The 14524-nt window shown below is 35.4% G+C and overlaps 1 protein-coding gene across 3 annotated transcripts in view; it reads left to right on the top strand.

Annotated features, from left to right (window-relative positions):
- The window catches only part of SSH2 (slingshot protein phosphatase 2), a 265214-nt gene that overhangs the window by 39332 nt on the left and 211358 nt on the right, over window positions 1-14524 (top strand). The window lies entirely within an intron of this gene.

Raw genomic sequence — 14524 nt, 5'->3', positions numbered from 1 at the left:
TCAAAGAACTAGAAAAATAAGAACAAAGCAATCCCACAATTTGTCAGTGGAAAGAAATAATGAAGATCAGAGCAGAACTAAGTGAAATAGAAACCCAAAAAATGATATAAAAGATCAATGAATCAAAAAGTTGGTTTTTTGAGAGGATAAACAAAATAGACAAACCATTACATAGGCTTACTAAAAAAAGAAGAGATGACTCAAATAACAAAAATCTGAAATGAAAAAGGAGGCATTACAACTCACACCACAGAAATACAAAGAATCATTAGAGACTATTATAAACAACTACATGCCAATAAATTTGAAAACCTGGCGGAAATGGATACATTTCTGGACACATACAAATCACCAAGATTGAACCAAGAAGAAATAAAAAACCTTACCAAACCAATAACAAGCAACAAGATTGAAGCAGTAATAAGCAGCCTCCCAACAAAGAAAAGGACCAAATAGCTTTACTGCTGAATTCTACCAAAACTTTAAAGAGGAATTAATACTGATTCTCTTCAAACTATTGCAAAAAATTGAAACAGAGGCCATTCTTCCAAACTCATTCTATGAGGCCAGCATCACCCTGATACCAAAACCAGACAGAGATACAAGAAAAGAAAACTATAGGCCAATGTCTTTGATGAACATAGACACAAAAACCCTCAATAAAATATTAGCAAGTAGAATACAGCAATATATCAAAAAATTATGCACCATGATCAAGTGGGATTCAAATTAGGAATGCAAGGATGGTTCAACATATGCAAGTCAATAAATGTGATACACCCCATCAACAAAATCAAGGACAAAAACCATATGATTATCTCAGTAGACAGAAAAAGCATTTGACAAAATTCAACATCCTTTTGTTATGAAGAATCTCAGCAAATTAGGTATAGAAGGAAAGAATCTTAACAGTACAAAAGCCATATATTTTATTTTTTTCAGAGGCAGCTGGACTGTGCAGGAATCTGTGACCTTGGTGTTATAAGGCTACACTCTAGCCAACTGAGCTATTCGGCCAGACCCAGTAAAAGCCACATGTGGCAAACCCACTGCCAATATCATCCAAGAATGGGAACATGACAAGGATGCCCACTCTCCCCACTCCTATAGTATAGGAAGTACTAGCCAGAGCAGTCAGGCAAGGGAAAGAAAGAAAGGGCATCCATATTGGAAAAGACAGTTAAATTGTTCCCATTTGCAGATGACAAGATCCTATATAGAGAAAAGACTGAAGACTCTACAAAAAAACAAACAAAAAAACACCTAGAGTTAATGAATGATTTTGGTAAAGTTGTGGGATATAAAATCAACACCCAAAAATTATTAGTGTTTTTGTACTCCAATAATGAACTAGCAGAAAAGAAATCAAGAAAGCTAGCCCATTTATAATAGCTACCAAAAATAAAATAAAATACATAGGAATAAGTTTAACCAATGAGATGAAAGATCTCCACAATGAGAACTACAAATCACTGTTGAAAGAAATTAAGGAGAACACAAAAGGATGGAAAGACACTCCATGCTCTTGGATTGGAAGAATTAACATTGTGAAAATGTCCATACTACCCAAAGCAATCTACAGATGCAATGCAATCCCCATCAGAATGCCAATGACATTCTTCACAGAAATAGAAAAAACAGTCCTAACATTCATATGGAACAACAGAAGACTCCGAATAACCAAAGCAATCCTGAGCAAAAAATATAAAGCCAATGGAATAACACTACCTGACTTCAAATTACACTACAAAGCTATAGGAACCAAAACAGCATGCTTCTGGCATAAAAACAGAAACTCTGACCAATGGAACAGAATAGAGAACCCAGAAATCAACCCACATACTTACAGCTAACTGATCTTCGACAAAGGCATCAAGAACATAGATTGGGGAAAAGACTGCCTCTTCAATAAACGGTGCTGGGAAAACTGGACATCCATATGTAGAAGAATGAAACTAGACCCGTACCTCTTGCCATATACCAAAATCAAATCAAAATGGATTATAGACTTAAATATAAGACCTGAAATAATAAAACTCCTAAAAGAAAACATAGGGGAAACACTTCAGGAGGTAGGACTGTGCAAAGACTTTATGAATATGGCGCCCAAAACACAGCAACAAAAGGAAAAATAAACAAATGGGATTGTATCAAACTAAAAAGCTTCTGCACAGCAAAAGAAACAATTCACAGAGCAAAAAGGCAAGCTTCAGAGTGGGAGAAAATATTTGCAAACTATGCATCCAACAAAGGATTAATATCCAGATTTACAAGGAACTCAAACAACTTAACAGTAAAAAAAAGAAAAAATTAAAAATTGGGCAAAGGAGTTGCCTGTGCATTTCTCAAAGGAAGATATACAAATGACCAACAGACACATGAAAATGCTCAACATCACTAAGCATCAGGGTAATGCAAATCAAAACCACATTAAGATATCATCTCACCCCAGTTAGACTGGCTGTTATCAAAAAGACAATAACAAATGCTGGTGAGGATGAGGAGAAAGGGGAACCCTCCTACACTGTTGGTGGGACTGTAAACTGGTGTAGTCATTATGGAAAACAATATGGAAGTTCCTCAGAAAACTACAGATAGAACTGCCATATGATCCGGCATTTCCACTGCTAGGTATGAAAGGAATGAAAATCATCGTGCCAAATGGATACCTGTACCTCCATGTTCATTACAGCTCTGCTTACCATAGCCAAGAGTAGGAACCAACCTAAATGTCCATTATCAGATGACTGGATAAGGAAATTGGGATATAGATACACAGTGGAATAGTACTCTGCCATAGAAAAGAATGAAATTCTGCCATTCCCAGCAACATGGATGAACTTAGAGAAAATTATGTTAAGTGAAATAAGCAAGGCACAGAAAGAGAAATATCGCATGTCCTCACTCATAAGTGGGAGCTAAATAAACATATAAATTAAATAAATAAATATACAAATTTTAAAAAGAAAGGAAGATACAACAATCACAATAATACATTGAACTTTCAAAAGGAGAGTACAGAACTGAGGTTACCAGAGGTGTGAAAGGGGGAGGGAAAGGGGGTTAAGATAGGAATTGGTAAAGGGCCACGAAAAACATTGTATAATGTTGAATATACTAATTATCCTGATTTGCGCATCACATATTGCACACAGGTAATGATATTCAACTTTGTACCCCACAGAAATGTGCAATCTATGTTACAATAGAAAAAAAATGAAAAAACCCAAAAAACTACAAACTGATAAAAAAGTGAAAACGGTAACCACAACTTGGAATATAACTAGGCACATAGATACTTCTCTGTATCTTTTGGAATCCCTTATACCTAGTGAAATATATTACTCAGAATTCAATATGTTCATTTTTAGTTTGATATAAATATTTTTCTGAAAAGGAACTGAGCTATGGATGAATTGTTCTGGAATATGCTGTATGGTCCTTTGAGCTGCAGGTTTAATAAAAAGATGCCTGAACTGGGCCAGGAATCCCAGAGTCTAGCCCTAGCTCTGTCACTTGTTGGCTTTATAACCTTGAGCAAATCACTTACTCTTTGTTTTTATAATATGTCCTACACAAAGAATATAATTTATATGAAAGTATTATTCAGATATGAGGTAATATTAGGGAGAAGAAAAATCCTTGGCATTTGAGATTTAGGATAGTAGGCAAATAACTTCCTTGATTAAATTCAGCATGTGCTATTAAAGAAGGCAGCATAGTGTAAGGCAAGAATCAGAACTCATTTGCCTACCAGGGCTAGGCAGGTAGCACGAATATGCGAACTGGGCCTAGATTTGACTTAGGGAATAGTTGGAGCCTATGACAAATCAGTATCTGTGCATCACTTGTCCAAAAAATTGGCTAATAAGAAAAAATACTTGGAGAGATATACAGAACTGTTCTGCAGGCAAGATTCTTCCTGTGAGCTTCTGGTTTTCAACCTCTAGTTTAAAGAAAAGAACATTGGACCAGAAATGGAAGTCCCAGCTCTGCCATTTACTAGCTGGGCAACCTTGGTCAGGTAATTTTATCTCTCCTGCCTCAGTTCCCTTATCTGTGTGAGTTAAACTAAATCCATCCGTAATGTCCCTTCTTATTTCTGAGAATTACTTTTTTTTTATGTTAAGAATTAGCTTATATTCTTAGCAAACTAATCCACCTGAGTATTTTCTGTCTTACTATTTTGCCTCCCAGGCAGTTGCTGTGTCTTAACTCTTGCACAATAAGACTAGGACACAGATGTGGAGGCCAAAGAAGCCTATGATACCCTGAGGAATTATCTTAGTTTTATTTATCAGATCAGCTAGAGAGAGTAACTATGGCTCATGGGAGATTTATGAAGCAGAAAGTAGGAAAGAGAATGTAATGTGTAAAATTCTTTTCCACCTTTTAAAATTCAGAAAAAGAAACTTCCTCTGGGTATATTACTTCTTTGTAAGTATTAATTACTCCTCACAAAGTTCCAGTCAGGGAGGAGGGTAATATTAGCTCCATTTTACAGCTTAGAAGGGGGAAGTATCTCAATGTTTATGAGTTAAGTGAGCTGAGTTAGTAGCAGAATCCTGGACTCCATCCAGGTTGAAGCCTGGATTCCATCTACCCCCTTTACAGTATTCAACCCACTGCCTCTACCCAGACAGAATGCACAAATGCACTGTCCTCACATTTCCATCTGTTCACATCTCCTGAGCATGTCAGGTATCAGTTCAAATACCTCTCCTCCACAAAGACCTCTCTAATCTTTGAGTAGAATTTCTACCTTGTAATTATATTTTCTTCCCAGTACTAAATTGAAGCCTACTTAAGAGTAGAATCCACATTTGATTCATCTTTGTATACCTGTTCAGCAGAGTGCCCTATGTGTAGCAGGCACTCAGTGATGTTTGATTGCCAGCTAGCCAGATGGATAACGGACAGATGGATGAATGGATGAGTGAATGATTGAATGAATGACTAGAAAGCTCTTTATCCTAGCAGCATCTGCATTCATACTGTGCCTTCGACATTGGTTTGCTTTTATTTTTTATCTGATTCTCAAGAGCCAATTATTTTGTAACAATCAACTTTTGAAAATATCCTTCATCTTTCTAACATTCTATTCTCTTACATCTTTAGGTGTCAAAATGTAGTATTCCCAACTTTTTTATGGCATTGACCTCTCACCGGCTTGATTTTCATAAGCCTTGGCTGGCACTTAGAAACACTGCATCTTGTTTTAATGATTTTCTGATGGGCCAGAGGCCTCAAATGGATGTCTAGTGCTTTTGGAGCACATCTAATGAAGAAAAAGACAGACAGGTGATCCTCTTTGTTTCAAGTAGTCTGCTCTCTTTCTCTCTTTTCTCATTAGGTTTAGTTTGATTCTGGAAGTATTTTTTAATTTTAAGGATGAGTGTAATTTCCTTTCTAATATCCATTTATTCACAATAGCATCTATTTGGTACTCAATTAATATTGGAGTGAATGAAAAAATGAACAGCACATTAGTTTTAACAAATGTACCACTCTGTTGAGGGATGTTGCTGATGGGGGAGGCTGTGCATGTGTGGACCTAAAACTGCTCTTTTAAAAAAAAGTTTTTTTTCTTTTCTTTTTTTTTTTTTAATTGGTTATGAATATTCGTGGCTTACAAAGCTTATTGTCACCACTTGTGCCAAAGTTGTGATGGCCAGATCCATATTGGCAGCATGCCCATTACCACAAGTTGCGATTATACTCCGTGTCCCCCACCCAATTATCCCCGACCTCCCTCCCCATCCCCTTGTCTCTCACTCCACTTTGTATTTTTTTTAAAAAGAAAAAGAACAGCAGAAAGCACTGTAGCAAAGAGGCAACAGCATGAATCTCTGAGTAAGAAAAACCTAAGTCTGAATACTGATTCTACCTCTTATACTCATCTTGGATAAATTACATGGCTGAGTCCATGTATCCTTATCTGTAATATGGGGATGATAAGACTTAACCTATATTATGAATTTTCAATATTCGTAGTTTAAAATATTTGTCAATCTACATTCTGATTTTTTTATTTGGAAAATAGGGTCATTATATTTTAATTCTTAGGTTTTTCACTGTGGAATTTTAAAACTATATACTTTAGACACATTTTTAAAAATGTAGACATGAGATTTAGGGGAAAATCATGTAATTTAGCTACCAATTTGTACAATTTGTATAATTTTGAAAAATAAGAACTCCAAATGTTGCATTTGTTAAGATTTCTTATGACTGACATAATAAAATCTACCAATCTTGAGCTAGACTTTTTCAGTTGTTCACTTGCTGCTTTGAGCTTTTTTCTATAGCTCAGAAAATTAAAAATTTGAGATCTTGAGTTTTAATTTTTTGTTAGTTAGAATCATAGCATGTCTAGTAAAATACTGAATTTTATCTTATATTCTTTTGCATATGTCTTACACTGATACTTATCACTAGTAACTCATTATTTAACATGGAATCTCTATTATAGTAAAAATCTGGAAGAAATATGAGTGCTGAGTAAGGTAGTATGGGAGATGTACAGTCCATATTTTCTTGTTCTTTTCTTTGTTTCCATATATTTCTCCAATTGTTTTTTTTTAAGTATTCATTCATTGTTTATTCATTCTAAAAATATATATTGAACATCTACTACGTGGCACACACTGTGCTAGGCAACAAGTGTGCATTGATGAATAAAGGAGTCATAATTCCTTCTATCATAAAGCTTACTCTGTATAGTAGTGAAGATTGAATTAAGCATGTACACAAATTTGTAATTATAAATTGTGATAAATTCTATGACTGAAACAAATAGGGAGCAGTACTTAGATTGTATGTTCAGAAAGGCCTCCCTGAAGTGTTAATACTTAGCGAGGTTTGAAGAATGAGTAGGATCCAGCCATAAGAAAATGGGAAGAGTAGCCTAAACAAAAGACATGTTCAAAAGCCCTGAGATAGGAGAGGGTTGGCATGTTTGAGAAGCTGAATGAAGGCCAATGCTGCTGGATCATAATGCATTGGGGCCAAATGAGGAAACTACAGAAGTGTAGACAAGGGCCAGATAATGTGAGGCTTTATGGAACATAGTAAGAAGTTTGAATTTTTTTTCTTAAGAGTTATGAGAAAACTTTTAATAGTTTTTCAACATGGAGTGAGCATATTTCTGCTTTCAAAAGATGGCTTTGGCTGCTGTGTGGAGAACAGATTGTAGGACACAAGGGTAGAAGCTAGGATGCCAGTAGGGAGGCTATTGCAGGTGAGAAGTGATATATGGAAATGACAAGAATTGGATAGATTTAAGACATATTTTGGAGGTAGAACCTACAGGGCTTAATGATAAGTTGAACGAGAGGGTTGAGGCAAGGGAATAAGTCAGTGAGGACTCCAGATTTCTGACTAGAGCAACTGAGGTATATGTTTGTACTGTTTTCTGAGATAAGGAATACTAGGCCAGGGCAGGTTTGGGGGAGGGAGTGGAAGTTGGAATGAGGAGTATGGTTCTGACATGATAAGTTTTAGATGACTGCAAGACTCCCAATGGAGATGACAAATAGTTGAATATCTAAATTCAGAGCTTTCAGGAAAGATTTGAGTTAGGGATATACACTTGGGAGTTATCAGAGAATACTTGGTATTTAATGTCCTGGGACTAATGAGATCACTTAGGGGGAGAGTTATAGAGAGAGAAGAGGGCCCAAGACCAACTCCTTTATCTTTTGAGATTCTGCAGCATTATAATTAATTTAATTTTCTGACCGAGTTAGATGTTATCTGACAATCACAAAGAATCTCCGTGTTCTGTTTTCACAGCTCATAAAGGCAATAGATAAAACAAACCAAACTATAAATTTTTTTTAGGTAACATGTTAATCTGAAAACCCCTTTTAATAAAATATCTTTATTATATTCATAAACTTTTCTGGAAACCAGTCTTTATTTTGAACACTTCTCTTTTAAAGGAATATAAATGTAGAAAGTAGAAGAAACTAGACAAAATATCAAATTTTCCTAGAACTTTTCCTAGATGCTTATTTATTATAAATCAATCAGTCAGTCACTGATAGCAATTCCTGTTCTTGTCCATAACCTCTTCTAAAAACAGAATGGAAAGGGGAAGGGAACTCTCTCTTGGATTGGGATTTCCAATTAATTTAAATTTGTTCCATTTAGGTCACATGTCCTATGCCAATAGTAGAAGTTGATGGATCTTTGCTTTGGTAGGTGATGGTGCTAAAGTTCAACTGTTCTTCTGGATATATGGTTTTGTTTTTGCTTTTTTGTACATTTTAAAGCTTTTTTATTTAAAAGGTTATATTAAAATTCGTCCTACCCAAAGCTATTTTTCTTTTTCTTTCTTTCTTTCTTTCTTTTCTTTTTTTTTTTTTTTTTAGTTAACGCATAAGCAACTTTGGATATTTTGGTTTGCTTGCTTGTTTTGTTAACCCTGTAGCTCTAAAACTTACCTAAATTAATTTTTAAAATTCTTTTTTCTAACAGGAAGCATTTCAGAGTCCTATCACTTTCATATTACTGCACTAAAAAAATACTTTTTAGGCTACTAAGAACATTCACCTGCCACTATAAGCCCTCCTTCTGTACTCCATATCACCATGTTAAGAGAGCACTAGCTCACCTGCCTTCTTTATAGTTCCTATACCCAACTAACCTTTTGTAAATATCATTAAATTTTTTTAGGGGGAAGGGAGACTTGGCCTTTCTTTTTCAATGAAGCTATAGGCATAGGAATACACACTAATTTTGTTGTTGTTGTTGTTGTTGTTGTTGTTGTAGTGCCTGGCCAGTAGTGGGATTTGAACTCTTGATCTTGGTGTTATCACACTGTGCTCTAACCAACCTGATTTTTATTATTGTATTTTTTCTCGGATGGGAGCCAAGTGTTCATGCTAATGTTGGACTGTGCCTTCATGGCCAGTGAGTACTGATAGTCACCAATTCCTATAATAAGATGCTAAGACAAACTTAAAGCTGTAAAACTCAGTTTTCAAGAATTAGGGCTGGGATTAGTCTATAACCAACATGTACATAATTCAAAAGAAATCATGTTACCCTTCCATAACTTTGAAAATCCAAGAGCAAGCATAACGTTTAATGTACCACTACTTTCCAACAGTGTTCTCCTGTTTTAAAAAAACCAACCAGGCTTATTTAAGAATTTGGCTGAAATACAAGTCTTCCCTATGTTTAACTAAGTAGTTCATTTCAGTGTGCGACTGTTTAATTATTCACCTGTTGTTGGACATTTGAGCTGCAATATACATATATTTCGGTAGGGAATATTTTGTGCATAAATTGTCATACACACCTCTGATTATTTCTTTAAAATCAATTCTGGAATATACTGAATCCAAGATAATAAACATCTTTAAGACTTTCAACACAATGTCATATTACTTTTCAGAAAAATTTTACCATTTTACACTCCAAGTCATTAGTGTGTGTGAGTTCCTCTTTCTCTTTTTCTAACTTTGGAAACATTTATAGTCTCTTAGCCAATCTGAAAATGAAAATTGTATCTTGTTTTGTTTTGCATTATTGATTAACTAAGTAGGACATGTTTATTTTCTATTTTGTTTTCTAAAAAGTCAAATGAATCAGAAAGCACTAGTGTGGCTAGACAGATCAATGTATTATTCCATACTGGCATGAAAAAAATTGCCTACAAATGGCTGCAAAAGAGTATATTTTCAAAGCTTGCTATCTTGAAAGATTAGATGTAAACTTTCAATTCTGCTATGAATATCTCAAACTCTAACCAGTGTTCAGTAGGATATTAACATTCTGAGTCCAATGTTCCAGAACATAAATTTGCCAGTCTCTGAAAACTCGAACACAAATGGAAAATTCAACAGCCCTACTTCAGTGATTTGCTTACAGTCCACCAGCGGGAAAAATGCAGGCAGAACTGCCAGCTGCACTGCATCTGCAAACATTTGTGCAGAACTAATTTTAATAGCAGATGTTGGAAATAAAAAACAAAACAAAACAAAACTGCAGCCTCCCCCCTGAGAAAGCTGTATCTATCTCATGACTTCTCAGGTGCTCCATAACCCTGTTAGCCAAAGTTTCATTCCTAAAATACCATATTTTGCTTCCTTTCTTTCTCATGTGAGAAGTTTTAGAAATGCTTACATTTTAAATGCTTGAATCTAACAAATTCATAAAGTCTTAGTACTGCTTCAGTTGCCCCCCCTATGATGTTGTCATGTATAGAAGATTCTTTGTTTACAAAGTTCACCCATGAAAGACTCATTCTAACCTTTGGGGTGCCCAGACTTCATTTATATTATGTCCATCTGTATTAGTCTGCTTCTGTTGCTTAAAACAAAATACATGGAACTGGGTTGTTTATAAAGAAAATGAAATAATTGCTTACAGTTTCTGAGGCTGGGAAGTTCAGAGCCCATCTGGTGGTGACAGTGACCCATGGGTCTCACATTGCAAGATGGTGGAAGCAGAAAGAGCAGAGGGGTGGGGGATGGGGAGAGAGAGAGAGAGGGAGACTCTTCTCTTTTTTTAAAGCTCTCAGAACCACGCCCCTGACCACCGTTTTTAATCCATTCACTGCTACGTGGTCCTACAATCCAATCACCTCTTCAGGGCTCCACCTTTCAATTACCGTAATAGGTTTTCCACCTTCTTAACAGTCACAGTGGGGGCTAAGTTTCTAATACATAAAACTTGGGGGACAGAATTCAAGCTTCAGTGAGTTTTCAGGGGACCATTCAATCCACTACACCATCTGAAAGAAAGCCTGTTTCTTCATTTTGTATTGAGGTAAAAGTTACAGGTAATGAAGAGAAACTTATTTACCAAGTGAACAATGAAATCATGGTAATTACAGTAGGAATTTTCTGAATCAATGTCTGAATGATGGCGCGTACAGATTTTGGTTTATAAATAAGCATCTCAGGTTTCCAAAGGAGCTCACATGGGCCTGGATAGATGCATTTTTGACACTTAACAGAATCCTCACTCACATGTCAGAGTTTAATCAAATCTGGTTCTTTCTGGGACTTGCTTACTGCTGAAAGCCTAAATAAATTCTTTTATTGTTATTTGATTTTTATTTTTTACTTAATTTTTTTTTCTTTTAATTTTATTTTGTCAATATACAATGTGGTTGATTATTGTGGCCCATTACCAAAAACTCCCTCCCTCCTCCCTCTCCCCCCTCCCACCCAACAATGTCCTTTCTATTCACTTGTCGTGTCAACTTCAAGGAATTGTAATTGTTATGTCTTCTTCCCCGCCCCCCCCCGGTTTTTTTTTTGTGTGTGTGAATTTATTTATTTTTAGCTCCCACCAATAAGTGAGAACATGTGGTATTTCTCTTTCTGTGCCTGACTTGTTTCACTTAATATAATTCTCTCAAGGTTCATCCATGTCATTATAAATGGCAGTATTTCATTCTTTTTTATAGCTGAGTAGTATTCCATTGTGTAGATATACCACATTTTCCATATCCACTCATCTGATGATGGACATTTAGGCTGGTTCCAACTCTTGGCTATTGTAAAGAGTGCTGCGATGAACATTGGGGAACAGGTATACCTTCGACTTGATGATTTCCATTCCTCTGGGTATATTCCCAGCAGTGGGATAGCTGGGTCGTATGGTAGATCTATCTGCAGTTGTTTGAGGAACCTCCATACCATTTTCCATAGAGGCTGCACCATTTTGCAGTCCCACCAACAATGTATGAGAGTTCCTTTTTCTCCGCAACCTCGCCAGCATTTATCAGAGTCTTTTGGATTTTAGCCATCCTAACTGGGGTGAGATGGTATCTCAGTGTAGTTTTGATTTGCATTTCCTGAATGCTGAGTGATGTTGAGCGTTTTTTTCATATGTCTGTTGGCCATTTGTATATCTTCCTTAGAGAAATGTCTACTTAGCTCTTCTGCCCATTTTTTAATTGGGTTGCTTGTTTTTTTCTTGTAAAGTTGTTTGAGTTCCTTGTATATTCTGGATATTAATCCTTTGTCAGATGTATATTTTGTAAATATTTTCTCCCACTCTGTTGGTTGTCTTTTAACTCTGTTAATTGTTTCTTTTGCTATGCAGAAGCTTTTTAGTTTGATATAATCCCATTTGTTTATTTTTCCTTTGGTTACCCATGCTTTTGGGGTCATATTCATGAAGTCTGTGTCCAGCCCTACTTCCTGAAGTGTTTCTCCTATGTTTTCTTTAAGAAGTTTTATTGTTTCAGGGTGTATATTTAATTCTTTAATCCATTTTGAGTTGACTTTAGTGTATGGTGAAAGGTATAGGTTTAGTTTCATTCTCCTGCATATGGATATCCAGTTCTCCCAGCACCATTTGCTAAAGAGGCAGTCTCTTCCCCAGTGTGTAGGCTTGGTGCCTTTGTCAAAGATCAGATGGCTGTAGGTGTGTGGGTTGATTTCTGGATTCTCTATTCTATTCCATTGATCAGTGTGTCTGTTTTTATGCCAGTACCATACTGTTTTGGTTATTATAGCTTGGTAGTATAGTTTAAAGTCAGGTAGTGTTATGCCTCCAGCTTAATTTTTTTTGCCCAGCGTTGCTTTGGCTATGCGTGGTCTTTTGTTATTCCATATAAATGTCTGGATAGTTCTTTCCATTTCTGAGAAAAATGTCATTGGAATTTTGATGGGGATTGCATTGAATTTGTATATCACTTTGGGTAGTATGGACATTTTCACAATGTTGATTCTTCCAATCCAAGAGCATGGGATATCTTTCCATCTTCTTGTATCCTTTCTAATTTCTCTCAGCAGTGGTTTGTAGTTCTTGTTATAGAGATTTTTCACATCCTTGGTTAACTCAATTCCTATGTATTTTATTTTTTTGTTGGCTATTGTAAATGGGCAAGCTTTCTTGATTTCTCGTTCTGCATGTTCACTATTGGAGAATAGAAATGCTACTGATTTTTGTGTGTTGATTTTGTATCCTGCTACTGTGCTGAAATCATTTATCAACTCCAAGAGTTTTTTCTTAGAGGCTTTAGGCTGTTCATAGGATCATGTGAAAACTACAGGCCAATATCCTTGATGAATATAGATGCAAAAATCCTCACTAAAATACTAACAAACAGAATACAGCAACACATACATAAAATTATTCACCACGATCAAGTGGGATTCATCCCAGGGATGCAAGGTTGGTTCAACATATGCAAATCAATAAATGTGATACACCATATTAATAAAGTCAAACACAATGACCATATGATCATCTCTATAGATGCTGAAAAAGCATTTGATAAAATTCAACATTCATTCATGACAAAGACCCTCTATAAGTTAGGTATAGATGGAAAGTATCTCAACATAATTAAAGCCATATATGATAAACCCACTGCCAATATCATCCTGAATGGGGAAAAGCTGAAAGCTTTTCTTTTAAGAACAGGAACTTGACAAGGATGCCCACTCTCACCACTCCTATTCAACATAGTGTTGGAAGTACTAGCCAGAGCAATCAGAGAAGAGAAGGAAATAAAGGGCATCCAGATTGGAAAAGATGAAGTCAAACTGTCCCTGTTTACTTAATTTTTTAAACTAGGTAATACATTCGCAAGGTTCAAATGTCAAAAATTTATAAAAAGGGTATATAGTGAAGACTTCCTCTTACCTCTGTCCCCCAGGCATCAAGTTCTCTTCACAAACAACGAATGTTGTTAGTTTTGTGTCTCTATGCATAGACATACAAATATGTGTGTGTGTGTGTATGCTTTTCCCCTCTTTTACACTAACGGTAGCATACTACATACAATATTCTGTACTTTGCTTTTTTTTTAGTCTGATTTAGAAATATTTTCATATTAATACATAAAAAGCTTCCTTGTTTTTATTTGTTTCTACATAAAATTCCATTATATCGATGTACCATAATGTATTCAACCAGTCTGCAGGCTTTTGTTATTATAATAAATGCTTCAATGAATAACATTGGGAAAATGTCATTTCACATAATTATGATAAATTCCTAGAAATTGAATTGCTGGGCCAAAGGGAAAGTATAATTTTATTTTTAATAGATATAAAGCTAGGGTGGGACCCAAGGATTCAATCTTAAAAACCAAATCTGAAAAGCAATAAAAGTTACAGCTGACCAGAGATTCGGATTTGTGTCACTAAATGAGATGACTTTAAAATATTGTTTTTCGAGTGAAAATGGCAGTGAAAATGCTAAATGATTACCTTCAGTTTGATGACCAATAAATCTCCTTTAGCACTTTAAATTATTTCCTTATTGCCATGGGAAAATTCATTTATTCAACTTGTTACCATCTTAAATACTGCTATGCAGTTTTCTTTTTTAATTAATAGTTGGCATTTTTAAATAGCATCATGATTTTAAACTCACTCACAATGCACCAGGTATAAACATTTATTGAATTCCTATTGTACAAAGACATTGTCCTTGCCCTTAAGGAGCAAATTACAAATTTACAATGTGGTCAAAGAAAGGATTTTTTTTTTTTTTAGATTCCACTAAAGCTTTATTTATGGACACTGATAATTGAATTTCATATAAT

Source organism: Cynocephalus volans, chromosome 10 (genome assembly GCF_027409185.1).
Source record: "Cynocephalus volans isolate mCynVol1 chromosome 10, mCynVol1.pri, whole genome shotgun sequence".
Classification (NCBI taxonomy): domain Eukaryota; kingdom Metazoa; phylum Chordata; class Mammalia; order Dermoptera; family Cynocephalidae; genus Cynocephalus; species Cynocephalus volans.
This window is presented reverse-complemented; position numbering and strand designations above follow the sequence as displayed.